The sequence below is a fragment of the Zingiber officinale genome, chromosome 7A, assembly GCF_018446385.1.
Source record: "Zingiber officinale cultivar Zhangliang chromosome 7A, Zo_v1.1, whole genome shotgun sequence".
Taxonomy (NCBI): domain Eukaryota; kingdom Viridiplantae; phylum Streptophyta; class Magnoliopsida; order Zingiberales; family Zingiberaceae; genus Zingiber; species Zingiber officinale.
The window spans coordinates 51,139,129-51,164,569 of NC_055998.1; the positions used below are offsets into that span (position 1 = coordinate 51,139,129).

The window sequence follows — 25,441 nt, forward strand, 5'->3', positions numbered from 1 at the left end:
GGTTAAATAGATTTTAAGTTATCCAGATTGTTTTGTACAGGTATCAGAGCCGTAAAGTATGAGCATGCTCAAACTTCAAATCTCCATTTCCTTCAGGGCTAATTCCATATTCTTGTAAGTCTAGTAAATTTAGGGGAGCAAGATTTTCAAGTTAGTTTTTCAAGTATTTTTCAAAGGATTTTGAAATTAGTTTTCCAAAGATTTTTCAAATATTTTTGAATAGGTTTTCCAAATATTTTTCAAAGGATTTTGAATAAGTTTTTCAAGTATTTTTCAAAGGATTTTGAAACTAGTTTTTCAAGTATTTTTCAAAGGATTTTTTAAATAAGTTTTTCAAGTATTTTTCAAAGGATTTTGAAACTAGTTTTTCAAGTATTTTTCAAAGGGGTTTTTAAATAAGTTTTTCAAGTATTTTTCAAAGGATTTTGAAACTAGTTTTTCAAGTATTTTTCAAAGGGGTTTTTAAATAAGTTTTTCAAGTATTTTTCAAAGGATTTTGAAACTAGTTTTTCAAATATTTTTCAAAGGATTTTGAAACTAGTTTTTCAAATATTTTTCAAAGAATTTTTTAAATAAGTTTTTCAAGTATTTTTCAAAGGGGTTTGAATAAATTTTCCAAATATTTTTCAAAGGATTTTTTTTATATAAGTTTTTCAAAGATTTTTAAAATGATTTTGAAAGATTTTTCAAATAATTTTGAAATGAAGTTTTAAAAGATTTTTAAAATGATTTTGAAAAGGATTTTTGAAATAATTTTGAAAAGGATTTTTAAAAGAATTTTGAAATGATTTTTAAAAGGATTTTTGAAATAATTTTGAAAAGGATTTTTAAAAGAATTTTGAAATGATTTTTAAAAGGATTTTTGAAATGATTTTTAAAAGTATTTTTGAAATAATTTTTTAAATGATTTTTAAAATGATTTTTAAAATGATTTTTAAAAGAATTTTGAAATGATTTTTAAAAGGATTTTTGAAATAATTTTGAAAAGGATTTTTAAAAGAATTTTGAAATGATTTTTAAAAGTATTTTTAAAAGTATTTTGAAAGGATTTTTAAAAGAATTTTGAAATGATTTTTAAAAGTATTTTGAAAAGATTTTTAAAAGAATTTTGAAATGATTTTTAAAAGTATTTTTGAAATAATTTTTTAAATTAGGTTTTAAAGTGATTTTGAAATTAAGTTTTGAAGTAATTTTGAAATTAAGTTTTGAAGTAATTTTGAAATTAATTTGAATTTAAATTAATTATCAGTTTGTTTTTAATTACTTAGTCATCTCACCCGTTCTAAATTTTCAATCAAGGAATCCTATAATTTTTGTGAGATGAATTGAGGTTCAATTTAAGGGTTTCGTTTAATTTTGTGTTAGATTTAGGTCTAGCTTTGGGGTCAACAAGTAAGCATTCTTTGGATAAACTTCTGGGCTATGGTGAGTCACAAGGAACTCATTAAAGTAACCATGCCTTCGAGGTTTTCCAAATAGTCCTACCCATTGAACTTAATACTAAACCTTGGTCTAACTAGTTAGGATCCATTTAAGGGTAGCTTCGGTCAGTTCCACTTGGCCAAATGCACCAGGTCGAAGCCATATCTTCCTAGAAATGCGATGCCCAAGCTTCCCTAACGTACTATAATCCAAAAACTTCACTAGTACCGTGGGTTAAATTAAACCTAGCCCATTTTTTTTTTAACCTTAATTACCCTGCCGGGTAGTCTACTCTTGTTACCCATTTCGGGTAGATTAAGTTCAGTTACCCAGTCGGGTAGTTTAGTTAGGGGTGCCAGCTATTCTGGATCCTCCTTCTATTTTGAATTTTGAATTTTGAATTTATAATTAATTTTGAATTTGAATTTTAAATTTTGACTTTTTAATTTATAATTAATTTTGAATTTGAGTTTTAAATTTTGAATTTTTAATTTATAATTAAGTTCTTAATATTATTTTTCTATTAGCTCCTCCTGGATCATAGCCTCGATATGGTCTATCAAGGTAATAGACTTGATCCTTGGGGACCCAATAGTGACCAGTTCCAACTTGATTAACCAAGTTGGATTTTGGCACCCATGCTTGGACAATTTTTTTATTATTTCTATTAACTAGCGATAAATATGATTTGTATTTTATTTTAGTTTTAAATCCAAGTCCAGTTTTGTTGTAAACGGCTCGCTGTTTTCCTAGAATCAGATCCAGATTCTTGGAGTCCAAGGTGAACCGTTCCAACGTGTCCTTGAGTTCTTTAATTTGAGCTTTCAAATTGGATTTTTCTTCCTAAAGTTGTTGGACTTGAGTTGAACTTCCAATTTGAACTGACTCATTTAAAGAGCTCGAGTCAGTCGCTTCCTTAAGGGTTGTTACCTCCTTTTGGAGCGACTTAACCCAGACGTTGGATTTAGCCAACTTTTTTACTAAGTAAGGTAATAATTCACGCAAGTTATCTAATTGAAATTCTGCGAGTAGTGAACTTACAGTGGGTTTTGGTCCTTCGGAAACGAATGCAGATTCGTGGCTTCGATCAGACTCAGTCTCGGATTCGCTCTTGGTTTCTAACTCATACTCGGACTCAGTTTCCGCCACGGTTGCTAGTACTGGTAGAGCGAGGAAGCTCGTCGGTTCTTCTACGTCGGACCCGGATTCATCTGAAGACTCGGACCATATCTTTTCCTCTGTCTTACTTGTACCTGCAACCATCGTAATACCTTCCTCGGCCGAAGTAGTATTATTCTGCTCATCTAATTCAAATAAATCATTTATTAAATTATGCTTACTTACTTGAGCATCGGAAGTGCCCTCGTGTAGTTTCATCAACTTTTGCCACAACTCTTTTGCACTTGCGAAGGGGCCGATGCGGTTCAGTTCTTCATTGGTTAGGCCACATTGTAGCATGCAGGTTGCTTTGGCATCGGCTTCAACTTTTTTCATTGTGCTAGAATCCCAGTTGATGCATGAGATAAGTTCTCCGGTGTCGTCACGTGGAAGTTCGAGTCCGGTCTGGATGATGATCCACATCTCGACTTGCGTCTTGAGGTGGTATTCCATCCGGTTCTTCCAGTATCCAAAGTCCTCGCCAGAAAAGAGCGGCGGTCGGACGGTGCAGAATCCTTCTTGGAATGCCATTTTAAAAGAACCTTGCACACAAAAAATAGCAAAAAAAATGTACCAGGACTTGATCCTGGATTAGCAGTGCGGTATGGAAGGATAGAAATAGAAGTTCACCAGTTTCGAGAAAAAATAATAAAATAATAATAAAATATTATTAAAAAATATTTAAAAAATATTATTTCAAAATTTGCCAAATTCAATATTTTATTAATACTAATAAACCGTGAAAGGATGAAAATGAATTCTTCAAAAATAATTTTGGAGGGAAAAAATGAAAGGCGTAAGGTTTTATTTTTAACCTATACAAACGACAAAGCCACGAAAAATGCTTGAATGGTGGTTGCACCAGTTCAAAGCAACCTGGCTCTGATACCAATTGTTGGATCGAGACGCGCTAGAGGGGGGGGGGTGAATAGCGCTCGTGGCTATTTCGTTCGATTCGTAAAATACTCGAGGAAATAGAAAAGAGAACAAGCACACAGAGACAGGAGGATTTTACTTCGTTCGGAGCCTAAGGCAACTCCTACTCGAAGGCCCGCGATCCTTGATCGCTTCCGGTGGGCAACAACTATAAGTTCGAAAGTATACAAAGATGATTTACAAGAAATGCAGTAAACAATCTTATACCGACAATGGAAAATACTAAATTGAAGCTTCGGATTGTCGGTGTCGAGTTGCAGCACTTCGGGATGAGTTCGTTAGCAGCTAAATGCAGAAGGAAGACTTGAATCTTGTTGTATTGAGCTGCTGGTCGAATCCCCTTTATAAACAGTGTTCAAGGCGCCTTAAACCCTTTCAAGGCGCCTTAAGCCTGAATTTTATCCCGTTCTGCTCGCTGGGATAATCCTTTGACTGCCGCGATCTGAAGGCGCCTTAAACCCATTCAAGGCGCCTCCAAGCTGTCTAAGGCGCCTTAAACCCCTCCAAGGCGCCTTAAGCCTGCTCCTCGCGCCAGCTCAGGATTTTGAACCCGAGGCGCCTCCAAGCCCCATGGAGGCGCCTCGGACACTGTTCATCCGAGAAAAATCTTCGTTATTTTATACCTGCAAGATATGTTAGTCCCAAACAACATCCTGCAACACAAAGTTAGCACAAAATAACAGTATAGAAAATAAAGAATGTTTAAGACAGTCTCCGGACTGTCCGGGTCTGACTTTGGATTTCCAACCGAAAACCCTAGGTCGACCCGACGCCTACAGTTCCCTCTATGGGGAACGCGTCCTCACCTACTCCACTCAGGAGATTTACCTGTTGCCAGTACGATCCTCCAGATCGACTGGACTTTTGCTCAGCACTCGATATTTCCGGACTTTCTGCTGGACATCCGCTTCCCGGCTAGTCCAGTCTTTCACCTGGCTCGCGACATCAGGACTTTCCACCTAGGGTTACCACCCCCTAGGACTTTTTGCCTGAAGTCATCGACCTGCCAAGACTTTCCGCATAGGGTTACCACCCCCTATGACCTAGGGTTGCCACCCCCTAGGGTTTTACCCTTTGCCTAACCGCAGCTAGGACTTTTCTCCACCTAGGGTTACCACCCCCTAGGACCTAGGGTTACCATCCCCTAGGGTTTTCACCTGCCTAACCGCAGTTAGGACTTTCCTGAAACACTCATTCAACATGTTAGATAACAGAGAATCTTAACTTTGAATCCCTTTGCCATTATCAAAACTTAGGTTCGATCGTCGGATGCTTCCTGCACCAACAGGAGATTCGGAGGTTGAGAGATGCTCAACATTCAAAGATGAAGAAAGTGAAGAATGTTGGGGATCTTGTATAACCGGCTAGAAGAGGGGTTCAATAGTCGGTGCCCCCAAATCGATAGTTTCCTACACTTGTTAGTTTGCATAGCGGAATAATACAAAACAAATAAGCTAAAGACTAAGAAAGAAATGCAAACTACTAACAAGTTCGTTTACGTGGTTCAGAGATAACTTACTCCTACTCCACAACTATTCATAAGGTGGACGGTCCCTTAATCCATCGATGGATTAATCCCTAGAAAGTCTGGCTAGCACAATCCTCCTTGTCGGTGGAGAAACCTCGCCACAACTCGACCAAGAGCACTCGAATTGCTAGGGCACTAGTTGACTTCTAATTAGGGTTAACTTGAGTCATATGTGTATCCTGCAAACCTGCACAACTCAAATACACATATCAAATGCAAGGGTGAACCTAACTTAAATCCTTTGTCCAAACACCAAAACATATGGTCACACGGACTATTGAGATTGCTCCAACAAAGAAGAGCCATCCTTAAGAGAGCATGAAGACAAAGGCAAAGGGGTGTACTCCTTATTTCACATGCATGAGGATGAAGATAAAGAGACCTCCATCTCTAGGATTGAGGGGGAGTGTCATTCATTGACACCGAATCAAGAGGAAACCTCTACTTTCGGGTCAAATGGAGAGGAAGATGATGTCACCACCAAAAGTCAAGCAAAATCAAATGGAAGATCAAGTGTCATTCCTACATGTGAAAGTATAAAAGTTTCAAATTGTAATAATAAAAATCACATTATATGCTTTGAGTGTAGGGAAAGTGGATATTACAAGAGTAAGTATCCAAAATTGACCAAGAAGAAGGGCCAATGGACATCAAAGGGCAAGGAGAAGCTCATGGAAGATGACCCCGTGATATGGAAAGGCAATGAGCACATTGTGTGCTTCTCTTACAATCAAAAAGGACATTATGAAGTCAATGTCCTAAGGGGAAGAAACGAGCCAAGAACAAAGGAAGGAGCTCAACTGAGGGGAAGCTCTCAAGAACAAATCCAAGATATCATTTATTGAACCAATTCCTTTGAGTCATGATAAAAAGCATGCTAGATCAAATCTTTATCATTTTAATGCAATTTATCATAAAAATAGGAGGCATGATAGAGTTAAAGAAAAATATGTGGCATATCATGCTAAGACTACCTCACCTAAGGTTAGGAAAGTAAATAATAATTTAGGCAATAAGTCTTAGGATCTTAGATATAGGCCTAGAAATAGAAATACCAAAGAAAATCTAGAAAAAATTCACATATAAGGATTTAAGAATGGAAAACAAACCTTGAGGTCAAGACTCGATAAATTAGAAAATACCCTAAAAAAAATGGAGAATATCTTTAAAGGGAAAAAAAGGATAAAACTAAGGAATAGATAAGGAAGAGTCATTCAATGAGCATAGAGGTTTGGGATACAAACCTAAAGCCAAGAAGATTGAGACTTCATACCATAGAGTTCCATATAGTTATGGAACTAACCTTACGTCCAGGAATCAAGTCAAGATTTTAAAGGAGGCCATCCCTAGAAGCAACCTTGAAAAGACCAATGTGACTAAGGCTTCTAAGAAGTCTAAGAAAGTTACTAAGAAGGTCATAAGAGAAGTTGTCCCTAGAGTTGACATAGAAGAGTTTAGCATGGCGAAGGCTTCTAAGAAGCTTAGGAAGGTCATTAGGAAGGTAACTAGGGAAGTTATCCCTAGTAAGTACCTAGAACACCTAAGGAGCACTAATCTATTTTGGTTCTTAAGAGTGTTTTCTCTACACCCTAGATGAGTTTAGAAAGTGTCAACTCTAATTGGAAGGGTAGTTAACCTAACCTTGAAGAAGTTGACACTTGGAGGGCATTTTTAAGGTAGTTGTACTCCTTGAAAATGAGAAGGTTTAAAATGTTTACTCTTGTTGGAGGAGTAAAATATGCTAAAATTTAAAGATTTAGACCTAATCAACCTAATTAAATTGGCACAATGGGGTTAAAGGAAAAAGGAATGTCAAGTTGGGTTTTTGACATTTTCTTAGGAAGAAAGGGGCAACTTAGGACTACTCTTTAAGTTTAGCAATTGGTTTAAGAATAAGGATACTAGATAATCTAGCTATATTATTTATGCTATATTACCATGATTGTTTGCCTATCATATGCCATGACATCATAAATTTATATTTATAATTTTTATAAAAAATAAAAATACCATGTCATGTCATACATACATCATGTAGCTATAGTATGTTTACCTTTGAAACTTATTTATTTTGATGTATACCATAAATCATCATGCATTATTTAAAATTCCTTGTAATTAAGGATAATGACATTAATCAATAAGTGGCATTCTTGATGTGTGTAGATCATATACATTTTTATACATACTTTAACGCACATCTACTTGTATTTCATTAGCATAATTTATGATTATTACACTCTATTTCATTATAATGTCATTCTTCCATTATATTCTGTTTGGAGATCTACTCTTTGCTTGTTTTGATTGACAGGACGTGATTTGGAGAAAAAATGAAGCTTAAATGGAGTTTAGAGCTTCCAAAGTATCCAAGCCATGTGGAAAACTAAGTTTTTCCATGTTCTGGCCATGTGGAAACCACACGACCGTGTGGAGGCTGTTAGTATTAGCCCCAAGAGCCAATTATGAGATGATTTGACTTATTAGATTATTGGGTTAATGTTTAATCTAATATAATAATCCAACCCATTAAAATGAAAATAAAGAGACGTTTAATCTAAATTAGACTCATTGAGTTAAACTCAATTGGATCTAATTATTGGATTGAATCTAATTTGAATAAGATTCATTGGGTCAATTGGGATTAATAAGCTTTAATGAGTGAGACTCATTGGGTGAACTTGAATTCACCTAGGAAGAGGAAAGGTCTTTTGCATGATTTAATCATGTAAAAGAAGAAGACTAAAAGGCCCTTCATGGAAGATGAAAAGCCACTTCATGAAAGATGATTAAGATCAATTCATGAAGGAAGATCAAAAGAAACTAGAGGGTTAATGTCCATTAATAGAGTTTAATGGATCATTAATCAAAGGAAGACCAAAAGCCAAATGACCTTTGGTATTCTTTGGATGAGTACAAAAGGTTTGTCTCATTCATTTTCATTAAGAGAATTGGTCTTCTCCTTCTTCCTCCTCTTCTTCCTCTTGGCCGATCCTTCCTCATGGCGGAATCACCTTGTGTGGCTAGCACCACAAAGTTGGTTCTTCTCCAAATCAAGAGTTCATGAGACGAACGGAATATGTTCGTGTGGATACCGTAGAGGCGCTACCACTTGATCGTGCTGAGATCTGCATCCAAAGAAAAGTTGCTGTCGGGATTGCGAAGGGAACACAACAAAGGTATACTTCTCATGTAAAACTTAGTATATGTAGTTTTATCCTTCGTATGGATCTTCTAGGAGAGGATCTAGTTAATTTTTCTGCTATACTTTTTGTATGTTTAGCGCGCTAGATCCTTGCAGTGGTATCAGAGCCACTTGCGAAAGCATATACTAAGTTGTTAGATTTTATATGTGATATAAAAATTGCATGAGATATTTACTATCATTTGCAAGATTATGAGTCCTTTGTTTTGTTGGGACCGAAACAAAGTTGTTGTGAACAAACTAGGTCTCGACCATACAAAGTTTTCGACCAAACTATGTTTCGGCCATCCAAAGGTCTCGACTAAAATACTGTTGTGAATAGCAAGGTTTCGGCCAACACTGTTGTGAACAGCTAGATTTCGGCCAAAGGTTTTGTGGGTAGTAGGGTCTCGGGTATGGCAGCAACTCATATAATGAGTATGCAAAATAATTTTGCTTCGGGGGTGTTGCCCCCTGAAATCCCTGCAAGGGGCACTACCCCCTTGACCACCGCTTGCTAACCGGCTAGCGGGACCGGCGTGATGTTGTGGCTCATAAGTCTTTGTTGAAATCATAGTAAATTTTATGTCATAAAATATTGTGAATGTTATATGATATGGTGCATGATTATGACCTTTAACCTCAATGTGACTGGATATGTGTGTATGTTGTAATTCATAATACGACCTGTGTGTCGTGCTTTTATCTTTTATCACTCTTGTTGTAAATTTAGACTACCCTCGAATGTAACTCAAGGTTTCTTTAGGCTTTGTAATGTACAAATTAGAGAATAATTAGTCTACTGGATACGGTGAGAAAAAGGAAGAACAACAACAACACACGACGACCAAGGAAGCACTTGGAGAAGATGCTTGGACCTAGGTTGACCTTCGATCTTCTCATTGGCTTGAGAAGATCATAGTGATGGGGCCATAACCATGTCATATTTAAATTAGCATATATGTTGATGTATGCCATGATATGCCATGAATGTATGTGATGCATGTGTATCTATCGTAATTAGGTCCTTTTTCATATGCCTACTAAAGTCTAGTACTCACTACTACTTGGATCATTGGTAGTCATGTTTGTCAAAGCAAAGTGACTCATTTTATCTTGGTAGAGTGCGATAGGACAATTGTGATGTCTGACTATTGGACTTTGAGTGTGACTTAATTAAGTTGAGAACTTAGAGGCATATCCTATACGATGAAATTCGTATTATACTAGTCTTGGGTTATTAGCCAAAACTAACTCAAAATGAGTTATAATGTAGATTTCATAAGATGGGAAAATGAACAAATAGTCTTATTCACCTAAAGATACAAGAGTTATATAGGATGTAATTGGTAAATGTTGTCTACCTAAGTTGTACTAAGTCTAGGGCGATTAGTCAAAGCTAACTCAAGATAAGATATAACATGGATCTTGTCTAATTGGTACACGTTGTCTACCTAATTTATACAAGTCTTGGGTGATTAGCCAAAGCTAACTCAAGATGAGGCATAATGTGAATCTTGTCCCACTTGAATGTTTTTGTTTTTAGGTTTAGAGCTAGTAGTGACTTACTCTTACCAAGATTTAGAATTCAGTGGGAGAATCATTTAATTAAATGCCAAATTAAATTATTTGAGTATGATACTTTTCTATATTTTATTGTAGCCCACCATGTCGTCTATTACGTCGAATACACTCTTTCTGCGATCTATCCTTGATAAGGTCAAGCTCAATGGGGCTAATTTCTTAGACTGGTATAAAACTTGAGAATAGTTCTTAATCAAGAGAGAAAATTGTACATCTTAGAGCAATCCATTCCTGAAGCACTCCCCACTACTACCACTAGAGCTGATAGAGATGCTTATAAGAAGCATCAAGATGATACATTAGATGCATCATGCCTTATGCTCCCCACCATAAACTCTGAGCTTCAGAAGCAACATGAGAACATGAATGCTTATGATATAGTTGAACATCTTAGACAACTATATCAAGGACAAGAAAAGCATAAGAGATTTGAGATCTCTAAGGCTCTGTTTCAATGTAAAAGGGGCAAAGGCAAATGGAAGCCCAAAGGTAAGAGTAAGACCCAAGCTAAAGGAAAGGGCAAGACTTATGCATTGCAACCCAAAGGTAGGGTTGCTAAGGAAGGAACCTGCTTCCACTGTGGTGAGATTGGACACTGGAAGAAGAACTGCAAGTTATACCTAGAGGAACTAAAACGGAAGAGAAGTGAGACTTCTGCCTTAGGTATATATGTTATAAAGGTCAACCTATCTATTTCTTCTTCATGGGTATTAGATACCGGATGTACATCTCACATTTGTAATAATGTGAAGGGGCTGAGAAATAGTAGATCATTGACAAAGGGAAAAGTGGACCTACAAGTAGGCAATGGCGTAAGAGTTGCTGCTATAGTTGTAAGAACATATTCCTTATCTTTGCCCACTGGGCCTATTTTAGAACTTGAAGAGTGTTGTTATGTGTCTACCTTGACTAAGAACATTACCTCTATTTCTTGTTTGGACAAGATAGGTTTTTCATTTGTAATAAAGGATAAATATTGTTCTATTTATTTCAATGACATGTTCTATTGTAGCGCACCTCTTATGAATGACCTTTATGTTCTAGACTTTGGCAACCCAATCTATAACATAAATATCAAACGGTTCAAGTCTAATAATTTGAACCAAACATATCTTTGCCATTGCCGATTATATCACATAAATGTGAGTTGCATATCCCAACTCCATAAGGATGAACTCTTGGACACATTTGATTTTAAATCATATGAGATATGTGAATCTTGTCTTTAAGGTAAGATGACTAAGACTCTATTTAGTGGACACAACAAAAGGGCTAATGATTTGTTAGGACTCATACATACTAATGTATGTAGCCTTTTCAGAATAGCAGCTAGAGGAGGCTAACATTACTTTATTACTTTTACTAATAATCTCAGTGGGTACGACTATGTGTATCTGATGAGACACAAGTCAGAATCCTTTGAAAAATTCAAAGCATTCAAGAATGAAGTACAAAACTAACTTCGTAAGAGTATTAAGATGCTTCGATCCGATTGAGGTGGGAAATACCTTAGCCAAGAGTTTTATGACTATCTCATTGAGTGTGGGATCATATCTCAACTTACTCCACCTAGAACACCACAATAGAATGGTGTATCAGAAAGGAGAAATCATACTTTATTAGATATGGTATGATCGATGATGAGTCAAGCAGATCTTCCTACTTCCTTCTGGGGGCATGCTCTAGAGACGACCGCTTTTACACTTAACCACATTCCATCTAAGGCCGTAATAAAGACACCATATACGATATGGACTGGGAAGAGTCCCAAAATGTCTTTCATGAAGATTTGGGGTTGTGAGGCTTACGTTCGATGACAAGTCTCTGATAAACTAGGATCCAAATCAAAAAAGTGCTATTTTGTAGGATATCCCAAGGAAACAAAGGGGTATTACTTTTATAATTCCACACAAGGCAAAGTCTTTGTTGCCAGAAATGGTGTCTTTCTAGAAAGGGAGTTTATTTCTAGAAAAACTAGTGGAAGTAAAGTCAATCTTGAAGAAATTAAAGATACACAAACTAGCACCGAAGCCTTGATGGAAATTGAATAGGTACCACAAGATGTTGTGGATCATGATTTTGTTACACTGCAAGAAGTTGTGGAGCAACAACCTGTTCAAGTAGCACACGCTCTACGTAAATCTGATAGGATCCGTCATCAACTTGAGAGATATTCATTTCTCTTATCTGACCACGTGATGTAGTGATTGTTGGTTTCGACAAGTCTACATCTTATCAGGAAGTTGTTCAGGGCTTAGATTTTGAGAAATGGCTAGAGACCATGAGATCCGAAATGAAATCCATGTACACTAACCAAGTATGAATTTTGGTTGATCCACCTAAAGGGATCAAACCCATTGGGTGTAAGTGGGTCTTCAAGGTGAAGACTGATATGGATGGTCATATGCATACCTATAAAGGTAGATTGGTGGCTAAAGGATTTAAGAAGATTCATAGTATAGACTATGATGAAACATTTTCACCAGTTGCAATGCTAAAGTCCATTCGGATCATGCTTGCTATTGCAACTTACTATGATTATGATATCTAGCAAATGGATGCCAAAACTATATTTCTTAATGGAAATCTACTCGAGGATGTGTACATGACACGACTTGAGGGTTTTGTCGATCCATAGCATGCTGAAAAGGTATGTAAGTTGCAACGATCTATATATGGATTAAATCAAGCTTCTAGAAGCTAGAATCTTTGATTCAATGATGTAATCAAAGTGTTTGGTTTCATCAAGAATGAAGATGAACTTTGTGTCTACAAGAGGGTTAGTGGGAGCACAGTCATCTTTCTTATATTGTATGTAGATGATATACTTCTCATTGGAAATGATATCCCTACTCTTCAGTTAGTGAAGACTTGGCTTGAAGGATTTAGGTGAAGCAGCCTATATTTTAGGCATCAAGATCTATAGAGCTAGATCCAGGAGATGACTTGGTCTAAACCATAGTATATATATTGACAAGGTGTTTAAACGTTTTGCCATGCAGAATTTCAAGAAGGGATTCCTGCCAATGTCACATGGCATAAGTCTTTTGAAAACTCAATGCCTTCTTCTAAAGAAGAAAGGGATCGCATGGATTAGATTCCTTATGCATCTGCTATAGGGTCTATCATGTACGTCATGTTTTGTACTCATCCAAATGCCTCGTATACATTAAGCATGACGAGAAGATACCAGTCAGATCTAGGTAAATGTCACTAAACAACAGTCAAGAATATTCTTAAGTATTTGAGAAGAACTCAAGACTATTTCTTGATCTTTGGAGGCGATGAAAAGCTTGCTATAAAGGGTTACAATGATTGTTGTAAAGGATTACAGCGGTGCAAGCTTCCAATTGACAAGGACGATTCTAAATCGCAGTTAGGGCATGTATTTTACTTTAATGGTGGTCCTAGGTATTGGATACTACAATGATTCCATCTCATTCGAGGGATCATCGATATATGAGATGTGAGGATATGTAGAGAACCGAACGATGCTAACATTATAGATCCTTTAACCAAGGCTTTGACATCGAGGAAGCATGATGGTCACACTAGGTCAATGGATATTAGATATTTCAGTGATTGACACTAGTGACATAAGGAGATTGTTAGTATAGGTCCTAAGAGGAAATCAAGAGTTGATTAACTTAGGACATATTGTATCATTTCATTATAAGGCAAAGGTTATGGTTATTATATTTATTTTAGTTCAGTGCCGAATGAATAAGTATAATAATTTCCTAGAGTAGAAGGTTCTAATCTACAATATATCAATTGGTTGAATTGATAGTGAGATATTGTAGAGAACGTTACTCTAAACTATTCCTAGTCAAGCATTAATATACAAAGATAATATTAAGGCATTGAGACTAGCATGTGTTGGACCGAGTCGGCCGGCTGGAGTGGGTTAAGTTGCCTAAAACACAAAAGCTAAACACCTTCTCGATCTTTCAACTTAGCAACAATAGCAAATAAAATAGAACCAATAAGAAACTAAAGAAAAGAGGCACCAGAATTTACTTGGTTACAATCTAGGTGGTTGTTAATCCAAGCCAAATGAAAGCTCTTAAGAATCTTCTTTGATGAAGGCGAAGAAGCTTCTTACACTCGTCAACAGCTCAGACTATTACTAGGAAATCAATACAAAAGTTGTTACATCTTTCCTAGGTCCAGGTCTTTTTATAGCCCCTGGAAAAACTTATCCTTAGGCTGAAGATGCCTTCCATAGGGCTGGAAGCCGCCTCCAGCAAGCAAAGGATAAAACTTTATCCTTTCTGCCAATGACCAGATTGCCTCGTTGAACATGCCTTCAGCCATTGAAGGCACCTTCTGCCTGAAGGTCGCGGAGAAGGCGCCTCTAGCAGCTCCATAGCTCCACTCTAGCTCTTCCGTTGCTCCAATCGCCTGGATGATTTTAGCCAATCGAAATAAGGCTCACCTGAACCCAATTTCGGTCTTTTCCTCGAGCAGGCTTCCGCTTTGGTTTCTCGTCCCTTGAACATCATGCATGTCCTTCTCGTCCACCGGCTTACTCTTCCGCAGTGTCTCATCCCTCGGAGGCATTGAGCCCGTTGACTCTCTCCCGCGCCGTCCTTCTCGCTAGCCGCGTCTTCCGCTCAACTACCTGTGCTCCTAAGCTCTTGCACACTTAGACACAGAGATAAGAAAAATAACAGGACCTAACCTAACTTGGTTGATCATACCAAGAATAACCTTGGGGTTTCAACAATCTCTCCCTTTTTTATGTGAGCAACCCAAGTTAAGTTAGGGTAAACAAATATAAAGTTAAAGCAAAAAAAAAAAAAAATACAAGTATGCAATAAAGTACAAAAAGTTTAAATTTAAAATTTAAAATTTTAACTAGTACCTCCCTCTAGACTTAATTTTCCCTTCTCCCCCTTTGATCACATAAAAAAATGGGGTATATATAAAAAAAAAATCTAAGGGTAATTATTTAAAAAGAACTTACAAGTGTTTGAGAATTTTCAAAAAAATTTAAAAACTTTAAGTTTTGCTAAAGGGATTTCCAAAAACTTTTCCAAACAAATTTGAGAAATGCTGACAACTATGTAAAGCATTATCTAATCGTTATTCAATACTTTATCAGTTAGTTAGTTAAATATTTTATTTCGTTAATCGGCTTCCAGGCTGTGGCAAGGCACTAGGTCTTCTTGGTTATTAGATCATCAACCACTTCTGGATAAAACCTTATAATGAAATCAAATATTTAATGTACTCTCAGAAATCCTTAAGTCTAATTTTTAATTTAGACAAGTCTTTGGAATCCAATGTAGGTTCCTTCCAACTAGGTTAATTAGAAATTTCCGGGGTACGTAACTTTTGGGTATTTTTTTGATTTGACCCCTGTGAAATCTAAGATACCAATTCAGATTTTTATATTTCCTAATATTTTTATTATATGAGCATGTATGATTTTTCATATATTCTATCTTTATTTTCAATTTGTCATTTTCTATTTTTAAATTATCATATAAATCTAGCGAACATGCTTTGGACAATTGTATTTTCAAGTCTATGTTTTCTTTTTCTGACATGCAACAATTTTTTGATAAGAACTTAATAAATTTGAATAGCTCATAAGGTGGAAGAGATCGTACCTGACTTACCTTATCGATCTCGTCATCCGTAGCTCCCCCTGAACTGCTTCTTTCTTCTGATGTAGCTCCCCCTTCATCGATGCTTATTTCAGAAAAGCTTTCTTAATCTTCTTGATGACTTGCCATCAATGCAAGTCTGGAAAATGTTTAGACCTCCGATTCAGACAGCGTTTTGTCCCACGTCGCCTTTAGGGTCTTGTATTTGTTCTTTTGAATGAGATTCTTGTTCTTGCCTTTGTCCTTTTTATTGATCTTTAACTTAGGGTAGTTGTCTTTAACGTTCCCTTCTTCATTGCAGTGGTAGCATCTGATTGTCTTTTTCTTTCTACCCTACACATGGTTAGATTTTTGAGTTTTAAATAATTTCTTAAACTGTCTTACCATCATTACTGTTTCATTGTCGTCAAGAGAGGATTCTGAAGTTTGTTCATCCATCTTTTCCTTAAGGGAAATATTGTGCTTCGGCTCCTTTAAATTAGCACATCTTGTTTCGTGGACTTCAAAGGTAGAAAATAATTCTTCTAATGTAGTTGAATCTAAATCCTTGGATATATAATAGACATCTACTAATGATGCCCATTCAGTACTTCTAGGGAATGTGTTAAGCGCGTACCTTAGTGAATCTCGATTACTTACCTTTTCTATGGGATTCGTGAGTCAGTGATGTGCTCCTTGATCCTTGAATGAAGGTGTACAACTATTTTGCCTTGTTCCAGTTTGATGTTGTTGATATGGTTTCTGAGCAGATCCCGTCTTGTGAGTTTCGCCTCCGAGGTTCCTTCATGTAGTTCCAGGAACTTATCTTAGAGCTCCTTCGCAGACTCGTAGGCTTTGATCCGATTGACTTCTTGTGGCGTAGAACGCTTAGCAGATGGAACTCTGCTTTGTCGTTTGTCACAAAATCAGTTTGCTCCTTTTTGGTCTAGTGGTATTTATCTTTACCTTCAGGCGCTACAAAACCAAACTCCATTATTAAAAATAAATCGAAATCAGTCTTGAAAAATACCTCTATCTTCTTTTTTCAATTGGCGAAGTCCCTCTCGAACTTTGGTGGGTGGATGCTTGAACCGACCATCTCGTGTGCTTCGTTCGGCGGTTAGTCCTCCTGAAGCTGTTAGGCTCTGATACCACTTGTTGGACCGGGTCAGCCGGCTAGAGAGGGTTGAGTTGCCTAAAACACAAAAGCTAAATACCTTCTCGATCTTTCAACTCAGGTTAGCAACAATAGCAAATAAAATATGAACCAATAAGAAACTAAAGAAAAGAGGCACCATAATTTACTTGGTTACAACTTGGGTGGTTGTTAATCCAAGCCAAATGAAAGCTCTTAAGAATCTCCTTCAGTGAAGGTGAAGAAGCCTCTTATACTCATTAACAGCTCAGACTATTGCTAGGAAATGAATACAAAAGTTGTTACATATTTCCTAAGTCCAAGGGTCTTTTTATAGCCCCTGGAAAAACTTATTGTTAGGCTAAAGGCACCTTTCATAGGGCTGGAAGGCACCTCCAGTGAGGCAAAGGATAAAACTTTATCCTTTCCACCAATGACCAAATTACCTTGTCAAAGGCACCTTCCATAGCTATGGAAGGCGCCTTCCATGGCTGGTTGAGGGCACCTTTAGCCATTGAAGGTGCCTTCTACCTGAAGGTGCCTTTAGCAGCTCCATAGCTCCACTCTAGCTTTTCCGTTGCTCCGATTGCCTGGGTGATTTCGGCCAACCGAAATAAGGCTCACCCAAACCCAATTTTGGCCTTTTCCTCGAGCAGGCTTTCGCTCTGGCTTCTCATCCCTCGAACGTCACACACATCCTTCTCGTCCACCGACATACTCTTTCATAGCGTCTTGTCCCTCGAATGCACTGAGCCCATCAGCTCTCTCCCGTGTCGTCCTTCTCGCTAGCCGTGTCTTCCGCTCGACTTCGTGTGCTCCTAAGCTCTTGCACACTTAGACACAGGGATCAAAAAATAACAGGGCCTAACCTAACTTGGTTGATCACACCAAAAATAACCTTGGGGTTCCAACAACATGTAGGTCAATGGATGACTTAATCTCACAAGTCATGGATATGAGATATCAAGTTGGCACATAGGTATATATTAGAGAATATGTATTGAATTGATCCACCATGAGATGTTTCATAGATCGTTATATGAGTGTCATAAATATTCTCATGTGACTATTGGTATGAATAGTCCTTAGACCTAAAATCATTACGGTTCCCTACATAAGGAGTTGTGTACTTTAGTATCGACAAACATCACCTGTAACAAGGTGGACCATAAAGTCGATCACTGAGTATGCAATAAATTATGCGGAGGGATGTGAGTGATGTAGATGGGATCTATCCCTTCCATATGACGGAAATGATATTTGTGGGCCCCTTGATTAGTAGGATACAAGAATGTATGACCATACTTATATGAGTCAATATAAGATATTGAGCTTATTTATTTGAGTGTGTCTACTTAGAGATCAAGAAATACAAAGATTGATAATAGGATGACACGGTCTATGCCTCATTGATTAATCTAGATATCAAGGATAGAAGGATTGAGTCATATAAGATAATAGCCACAGACAGATTAGGTCGGATCTCGACTTTTTAGTCACTTGGGTAGCAATGATGCCTTGCTAGATACCACTTATTGATTATGTATCTAAAGTGATTTTAGATACATTGCCAATGTAACGAGAGCCTAATGGGTCACACACAAAGAACATGTTGGTTTGAAGATAGGTATTTTAATTTGACTAGAATACTGCGGATCTTAAGATTAATGGGTTAATCTAAAGTGTTGGTGTCATCTTTGTTATGATTGGAACCTAGTACTAGAGGGAGATTGTTAGTATTATCCCTAAGAGCCAATTATGAGATGATTAGGCTTATTGGGTTATTGGGTTAATGGTTAATGGTTAATCCAATATAATAATCCAACCCATTAAGAGGAAAATAAAGAGATGTTTAATCTAAATTAGACTCATTGAGTTATATTCAATTGGATCTAATTATTGGATTGAATCTAATTTGAATAAGATTCATGGAGTCAATTAAGATTGATAAGCTTCAATGAGAGAGACTCATTAGGTGAACTTGAATTCACCAAGGAAGAGGAAAGGTCTTTTACATGATTTGATCATGTAAAAGAAGAAGACTAAAAGACCCTTTATGGAAGATGAAAAGCATCTTCATGGAAGATGATTAAGATCAATTCATGAAGGAAGATCAAAAGACACTAGAGGGTTAATGTCAATTAATAGAGTTTAATGGATCATTAATCAAAGGAAGACCAAAAGCCAAATGACCTTTGGTATTCCTTGGATGAGTACAAAAGGTTTGTCTCATTCATTTTCATTAAGAGAATTGGTCTTCTTCTCCTTCTTCCTCCTCTTCTTCCTCTTGGTCGATCCTTCCTCATGGCGGAATCACCTTGTGTGGCTAGCACCACAAAGTGTTGGGTTCTTCGGGCCGCGAAAACCGCTTTTTCGCGTCGCGAAAACCCCGAGTCACCCAAAGCCATGGATCTCGTGCAAAGATTCGTAAACAAAATTTTTTGAAAAACCTTTTTCTTGTACGAGTTTGTAAAAACTTTAGATCTACACTAAAGTTAAGATCATTACCCTTGATGCGCGCCCCACGCGAATCCCGCTCGTCCAAATGGTGCCGGATCTCAAGACCGTCAAGCGTACGGTCCTCTAGAAGTATCCACACAGACACACTAGATGGAGGTGACCAAAAACCAAGGTGTGCTAGCACCTATGTGGTTCGGCCAAGGAAGGAGGAGAGGGAGAGAGCAAGAAGAACTCTAGGAGGAAGAACAAGGAATGAATGATGGAATCAATTTTCAAAAATGAAAATTGTTCTCAACATTCAAGTGGCCGGCCACCTTCTAGGAGGTGTAACCCCCACATTAATTCCAATTAATATGGAGACCATTAAGAGTTGTAACCCCCATGAGGTGGCACTCTAGGATGATGTGGATCAACACTATTGGTCCACATCTTGCCACCTCACTAAATGACATGGCAACAAGTGTAACTCCTCATTTAATGTGGGCCGGCCACATTAAATGCTATGGAGGCTTTTAACCTCCATGAGGTGGCACACATTGATGATGTGGAGCAATCCTATTGGTCCACATCTTGCCAACTCACTAGTGATGTGGCAAAAAGTCAAGTCAAACATGACTTTTTCTCTTCCTCTCAAATCAAGTCAAATTTGATCAAATCTCTCTCATGGTTGATCTAATCCAACCATATGATTCAAGCCAACTTAATATAATGAATCTAATTCATTAAATTAAGTTGATTTAATGAGTCATAATCTAAATTAGACTCATTGAATACATGAATCAACTTGAGTCCAACTCAAATTAGCCCAATTTGGATTACTCTTAATCCAATACGATTCATTAAATGAATCTAATCCTCTTGGTTCATCATATGAACCAAATCTCCATCTAATTGTCCTTAGTGTGTGACCCTATAGGTTCTTGTAACGTTGGCAATGCCCTAAACCTATTTAGGAGCATAAGTAATGAGCGGTATCTAGCAACACATCATTACTACCCAAGTTACAAGAATGTCGAGATCCGACATCACCTTGTGACTACTAATTATGACTCCTCACAATATGTGACATTATCCTTCTATCCTAGACATCTAGATTGATCAATATGAGGCATAGACCGTGTCATCCTCTAATCAATCTAAATCTTGAACTCCAAGTAGACTCACTCGATCAAATGAGCTCAACATCTAATGTTGACTCATTTGGGCATGGCCATGCACTTAGTGGTCTCACTCTATCAAGAATACCGATGTCGCTCCCGTCATATGGGAGGGATAGATCCCATCTACACCACTCACATCCCTCTACATAATTCGTTATATACCCAGTAATCGCCTTTATAGTCCACCCAGTTATGGGTGACGTTTGACGAAACTAAAGTACATAACTCCTTATGTAGGGATCCATGGTGACTTCAGGTCTAAGGACTAATAGTCATACTAATAGCCACATGAGAAAGTATATGACACTCATATAACGATCCATGATACTTTCTCATGGCGGGTCATTCAGTATGTATTCTCTAATGCATACCCATGTGTCAGCTTGATATCTCTATATCCATGACTTGTGAGATCAAGCCATCGAGCTGACCTACATGCTAGTCTTATTGTATTAACATTGTCCCTGAATGTTAATACTCGACTAGGAATGATTTAGAGTAGTGTTCCCTATATCATCTCACTATCGATTCAACTAATCGATTGATATAGGTATGAACCTTCTACTCAAGGACGCTATTATACTTAGTCTATTTGGCACTAATACAAATAAGTATAATAACCAAACAAATGCCTTTATTAATATACAAGAATATGATACAATGAGTCCATACAATCATCAAATGATTGGCTCTAGGGCTCTAACTAACACAAAGTTGGTTCTTCTCCAGATCAAGAGTTTGTGAGACGAACAGAACATGTTCATGTGGATACTGTAGAGGTGCGACCACTTGATCGTGCTGAGATTTGCATCCAAAGAAAAGTTGCTGTCGGGATTGCGAAGGGCACACAACAAAGGTATACTTATGTAAAACATAGTATATGTAGTTTTATCCTACGCATGAATCTTCTGGGAGAGGATCTAGTTAATTTTTCCGCTGCACTTTCTACGTGTTTAGCACACTAGATCCCTACAGAGGCCGTGTGGGGGTCGTGTGGAGGCCGTGTGTAATTCGCACAGTCGTGTGAAAGCCGTGTGGAATTTTTAACACTACAGACTGAAACTAAAATGACCATAACTTTGTCCTTGGTTTGAGTTATGGGCTAGTCTTTATATCAAAATGTTGATAACTTCAAGATATACAACTTTACTGAGACTTCAACTAGAGAAAACCCCATCTTGATAGTCTAAAAGACATTGCAATGAGACATAGCCATGTAGAGCCATGTTAGGGGTTATGCAAGGGTCAAGTCATGGCCATGTGGATCACATGGCCGTGTCACTAGACCAGAGAAGAAATAAGACATGGTCGTGTGGGCCACATGACCGTGTGGATAGGCCATTTCATGACCCATGTCTAAGCCTATAAAAGGGGGTTTGTTCTCCTTTTCTTCCATCTTTGGCTTGGGGCTCTTCCCCATTGCTTGGGGAAGGGATCTCCCCTTTGGGGAGGCCCTAGAAACCACATCTTCACTGATCCGTCCACCTCTGGAGCAAGGGAACGCCTCTAAGGATGCCACGCTTCAAGGATAAGCACTCTCCTCTCTCTACTTCTTTGTATTGGGTTGTAGTTTTCTTCTTTATTCATCTTTGGTTGTATTTCCTTTGCTATGGAGTAGATCTCTAGATCTAGGATGTAGGATGTAGTTGTGATGTGTTGTGATGCATGAACAATGTATTTTGACATTTTCCTATGCAATGAAGTGTTTATATCATCATCTATGTGTGTTGTGTCTTGTATGTATTTGTCTAAATGTGTGTGAGGTTAATCCATGTAGATGTAGGGTTTAGATCACCATGTAGAGGAAGAGCCTTAGATTGTAAGACCATAGGACCTTGTGATAGAAGGTATCCCTTACTTTCTATGCCATTTCCTTGAAACGGTGATCGATTCTTTATTAGGAAAACTAATTAGAGTTTAGAGGGTTCTCCTAAATTAATGTTAAGAAGTGATTTGTGTAATCTAGGAACGTAGACCGAGGGTCCTGGTGACAGAAGGATAGCCCTATAATCAGACTTCCTAAATTACCTCTTCTACTTAATTACATTAATCTGCTATTAGGAAGTGACTTGTGTAATCCAGGAACGTGGACCAAGGGCCCTTATGACAGAAGGATAACCCTATAATAGAACTTCCTAAATTGCCTCTTCTACTTAATGACGTTAGAACTTGGGTAGAGTCTTCGGTGCAATCTTCGTAGGGTTATATCAAACTCTAGTTAGAACTCCTACACGAGTATAAGCATGAAGTTAGGGAGATGAACAATGCATAGGGGCATTAACTAGCATCGCAACGAAACTCAAATCCTAGTATATATTCCCCTTCATTCACTTACGCTTTTTACTCTCTCTCCTCTCTTTTCTTTCTCTCTAGCATTTGTGAACCATTATAGATTGTCTAGATAATACGCTGTGTAAAGTTAACTAGTGCTTAATCAATAGTCCATGTGGGATCAATAATCTTTTGTATTACTGACGACGTAACCATGCACTCACGGTTCGTAACAAGTTTTTGGCACCGTTGCTGGGGACTGTTTTCGATTAACATTAGTTGATTAGCATATGAGTTATTTTAGATATTTTTCTTTTTCTTTTTGCATTTTCTTTCTAGTTTTTATTATGCATTTTCTTTCTTTTCTTTAATTCTGCATTTTTTGTTTTTCTTGTAATTTTTTAAGATATCATAAGCACTAACATGTTAAGCAGGCCTTTGAGAGAATTTTCTGCACCTATTTCTGTAAGATTTTTATCTCCGATTGTGCAACCTCATATCGAAGCAGAGAGTCTCCAACTAGACTTAGATTTAATCACCATGATACAAGGTCATAAATTTGGAGGAGAAATATCAGAAAACTCATATTTCCATCTTGAAGAATTCCTGAGGCTTTGTGATATGGTAAACTGTGAGGGTGTCTCAGCAGATGCAATTCGATTGATGGCATTTCCTTTCAGTATTAAAGATCGGACAAAGACTTAGTTTAATTTTCTCCATTCTCAAAACATCACAAGTTGAAAGTAATTGGAGTAGCAATTTCTGAATCATTTTTTTCCTCTAAGTAGAACAGTGTATATGAGGAATTGCATCACAAATTTTACTCAAGAAGATGGAGAATTACTATTTGAAGCATGGGATAGATTCAAGAGTCTACAAAGACAGTTCCCTCATCATGGTTTGGAAAAATGGCTAACCCTGCACATATTCTATAGGGGAATTTCTTTCTCAGATAAGTGTTTATTAGATTCATCAGCTGGTGGTTCTTTCATGAACAAGAGTGTGGACGAAGCATATACATTAATTGATCAAGTGACATTGAACCTCCATAAATGATTGAACAAAAGTTGGATGAAATTTCCCTTAAAAATTCAAGAAGTGCAAGCTATAAATGCTAAAGAGCCTATCAAACAAAATGTTATTCAACCATCCAAGTGTTTTGAAAATCTCCAGTTACAGAATGTGGGGTCCAAACAGTTGGAGGCAAAGATTGATAGCATAGTTTAAAAATGGTTCAAACATGATCCCCCTCCTATACATACAAGATCTAGTAAAAATGGTAATGTTATTAAGTTGAGAAGTGGCAAGAATCATGAAGAACTTCTGAAAATGGAATTGTACAGAATTGAGGAGAAGAATAATAGAAGATCTCAAGAACTCAGTTCTATTACTCCAAGAAGTTCCCAAAAGCCACAAGTACCTTTCCCTCAATGATTGATCACACCAACACTAGATAATCAAGTTGGAACTCCTCCGTAAGTTTAAAGGGAATATGGGAAAAAGGAAGTTCAATCATTCCCAAGACCTTCACTAAGGGTTCCTTTTCCACAAATGTTAGTCAAGGTCAATGAAAACAAAGACTTTAAAAAATTTTATGATTCTAATACGGTTGAGTGCATATTTCAGGATGTATATAAAGATGAAGACTTTTTATATAAGGATTGTGATGATAATATAGTGGATAATAAGTTTTTAGATCTACCTTCTAGCTTTACAAGGGATTATGGTGAAATTAAATTTTCAAATGATGAATGTAATGAGGTAGATCAAATTAAAAATACAAATGAAGTCAATGATCCTGCTGTAGTAGATTCTCCTGCTAAGGATATAGATGTTGGTTTATTTTTTGATGTTTGTGTTGATGATGATGTTATGAAAGGAAGTGTAGGGAGTAGTGTTGTGGAAGCAGCATATCAAGAATCACCTCCTTTATCCACACAACTCTTAGAGACTATGAGAATTGTAAGGGTTGAACATGTTATGGACCAATGTGTAGGGACTCATGTAGATATGGCTAAGTCTCAAGAATCACCACCTTTGGTAGCACCAACACCTGAGCCAAAGCCAGAGCCATTATTTGATTCAAAAGAAGTCACATCCACTGGTTTGGAACTTTCAGGTACCTTTCGGTAATGCAAGGTTAGTACTTCTTGTGTACCTATGCTTGATTTTGTTGAATGTGATTCCATTACTCATAACCACTTTACTAAACTTGATATGGTTTTGGTTCTTACTTATTTAACTTGTATATGGGAGGTATGTTTTCCTTTGAGTGTGCAGATTTTCATGGGACCTATAATTGGAAGCTAAATCTGAACCATCTTCGACCACCTGAAAGAACTTCAAAGAAGACGAGGATGGAGAGAGCGATACTTCACTTTTTAACTTCTATATTGAAAGCACTCTCCATAATAAGAATCCTTGGTAGGAGAGTGTTGAAATATCTTACCCCTCCAAGAGTGAGATTTAGATGAATCTAATGAGGTGATCGAGCTAATGACCTTAAACAAGCGTTTCTTGGGAGGCAACTCAAGTTCAATCTTATTTTCATTTTAGTTTTAGTTTCCTTCAAGTTCCTTTTTAGTTTATTTATTCATAATAAATCATGCCCTTTACTTAATTTTTCTAGTCTATCTTATTTTTGTTGGTTGCTGCTCAGAAAACCTAATGGTTCCACTGTACAAAAATTTTGTACAAAGGTCTGAACCTTTTCCTAGCTACCATGTGTTCTTTTAAATTAAACTTGGATTGCCTGCGGAACTTAACACGTTTGATCCAAAGTTTAATCTATTTGTTCTTTTAGGTTAAGACTTGGATCTCCTGCGGAACTTAACACGTTCGATCCAAATCACCTAGGTTATTAATTTTATTAAATATTAGTTTCCAAAATTGGCTTCCAGGATTGCATGGCGAGGCATATGGCCTTCTTGGATATGGGAACAACCACCACCGCCTAGATAAAGCCTTTTAAGGAAAGTTAATATTTAATTTCCTTAAATAACTTTAGGT

The 25,441-nt window shown here is 37.2% G+C and overlaps 1 non-coding gene across 1 annotated transcript; it reads right to left on the reverse strand.

Moving 5' to 3' along the window:
- Nucleotides 1–23,228: 23,228 nt before the first annotated feature.
- LOC122003152 lies at nt 23,229–23,334 on the reverse strand. Its single transcript, XR_006117821.1, has one exon. It is a non-coding gene; the product is annotated as a small nucleolar RNA R71 (small nucleolar RNA).
- Between the last annotated feature and the right edge of the window lie 2,107 nt (nt 23,335–25,441).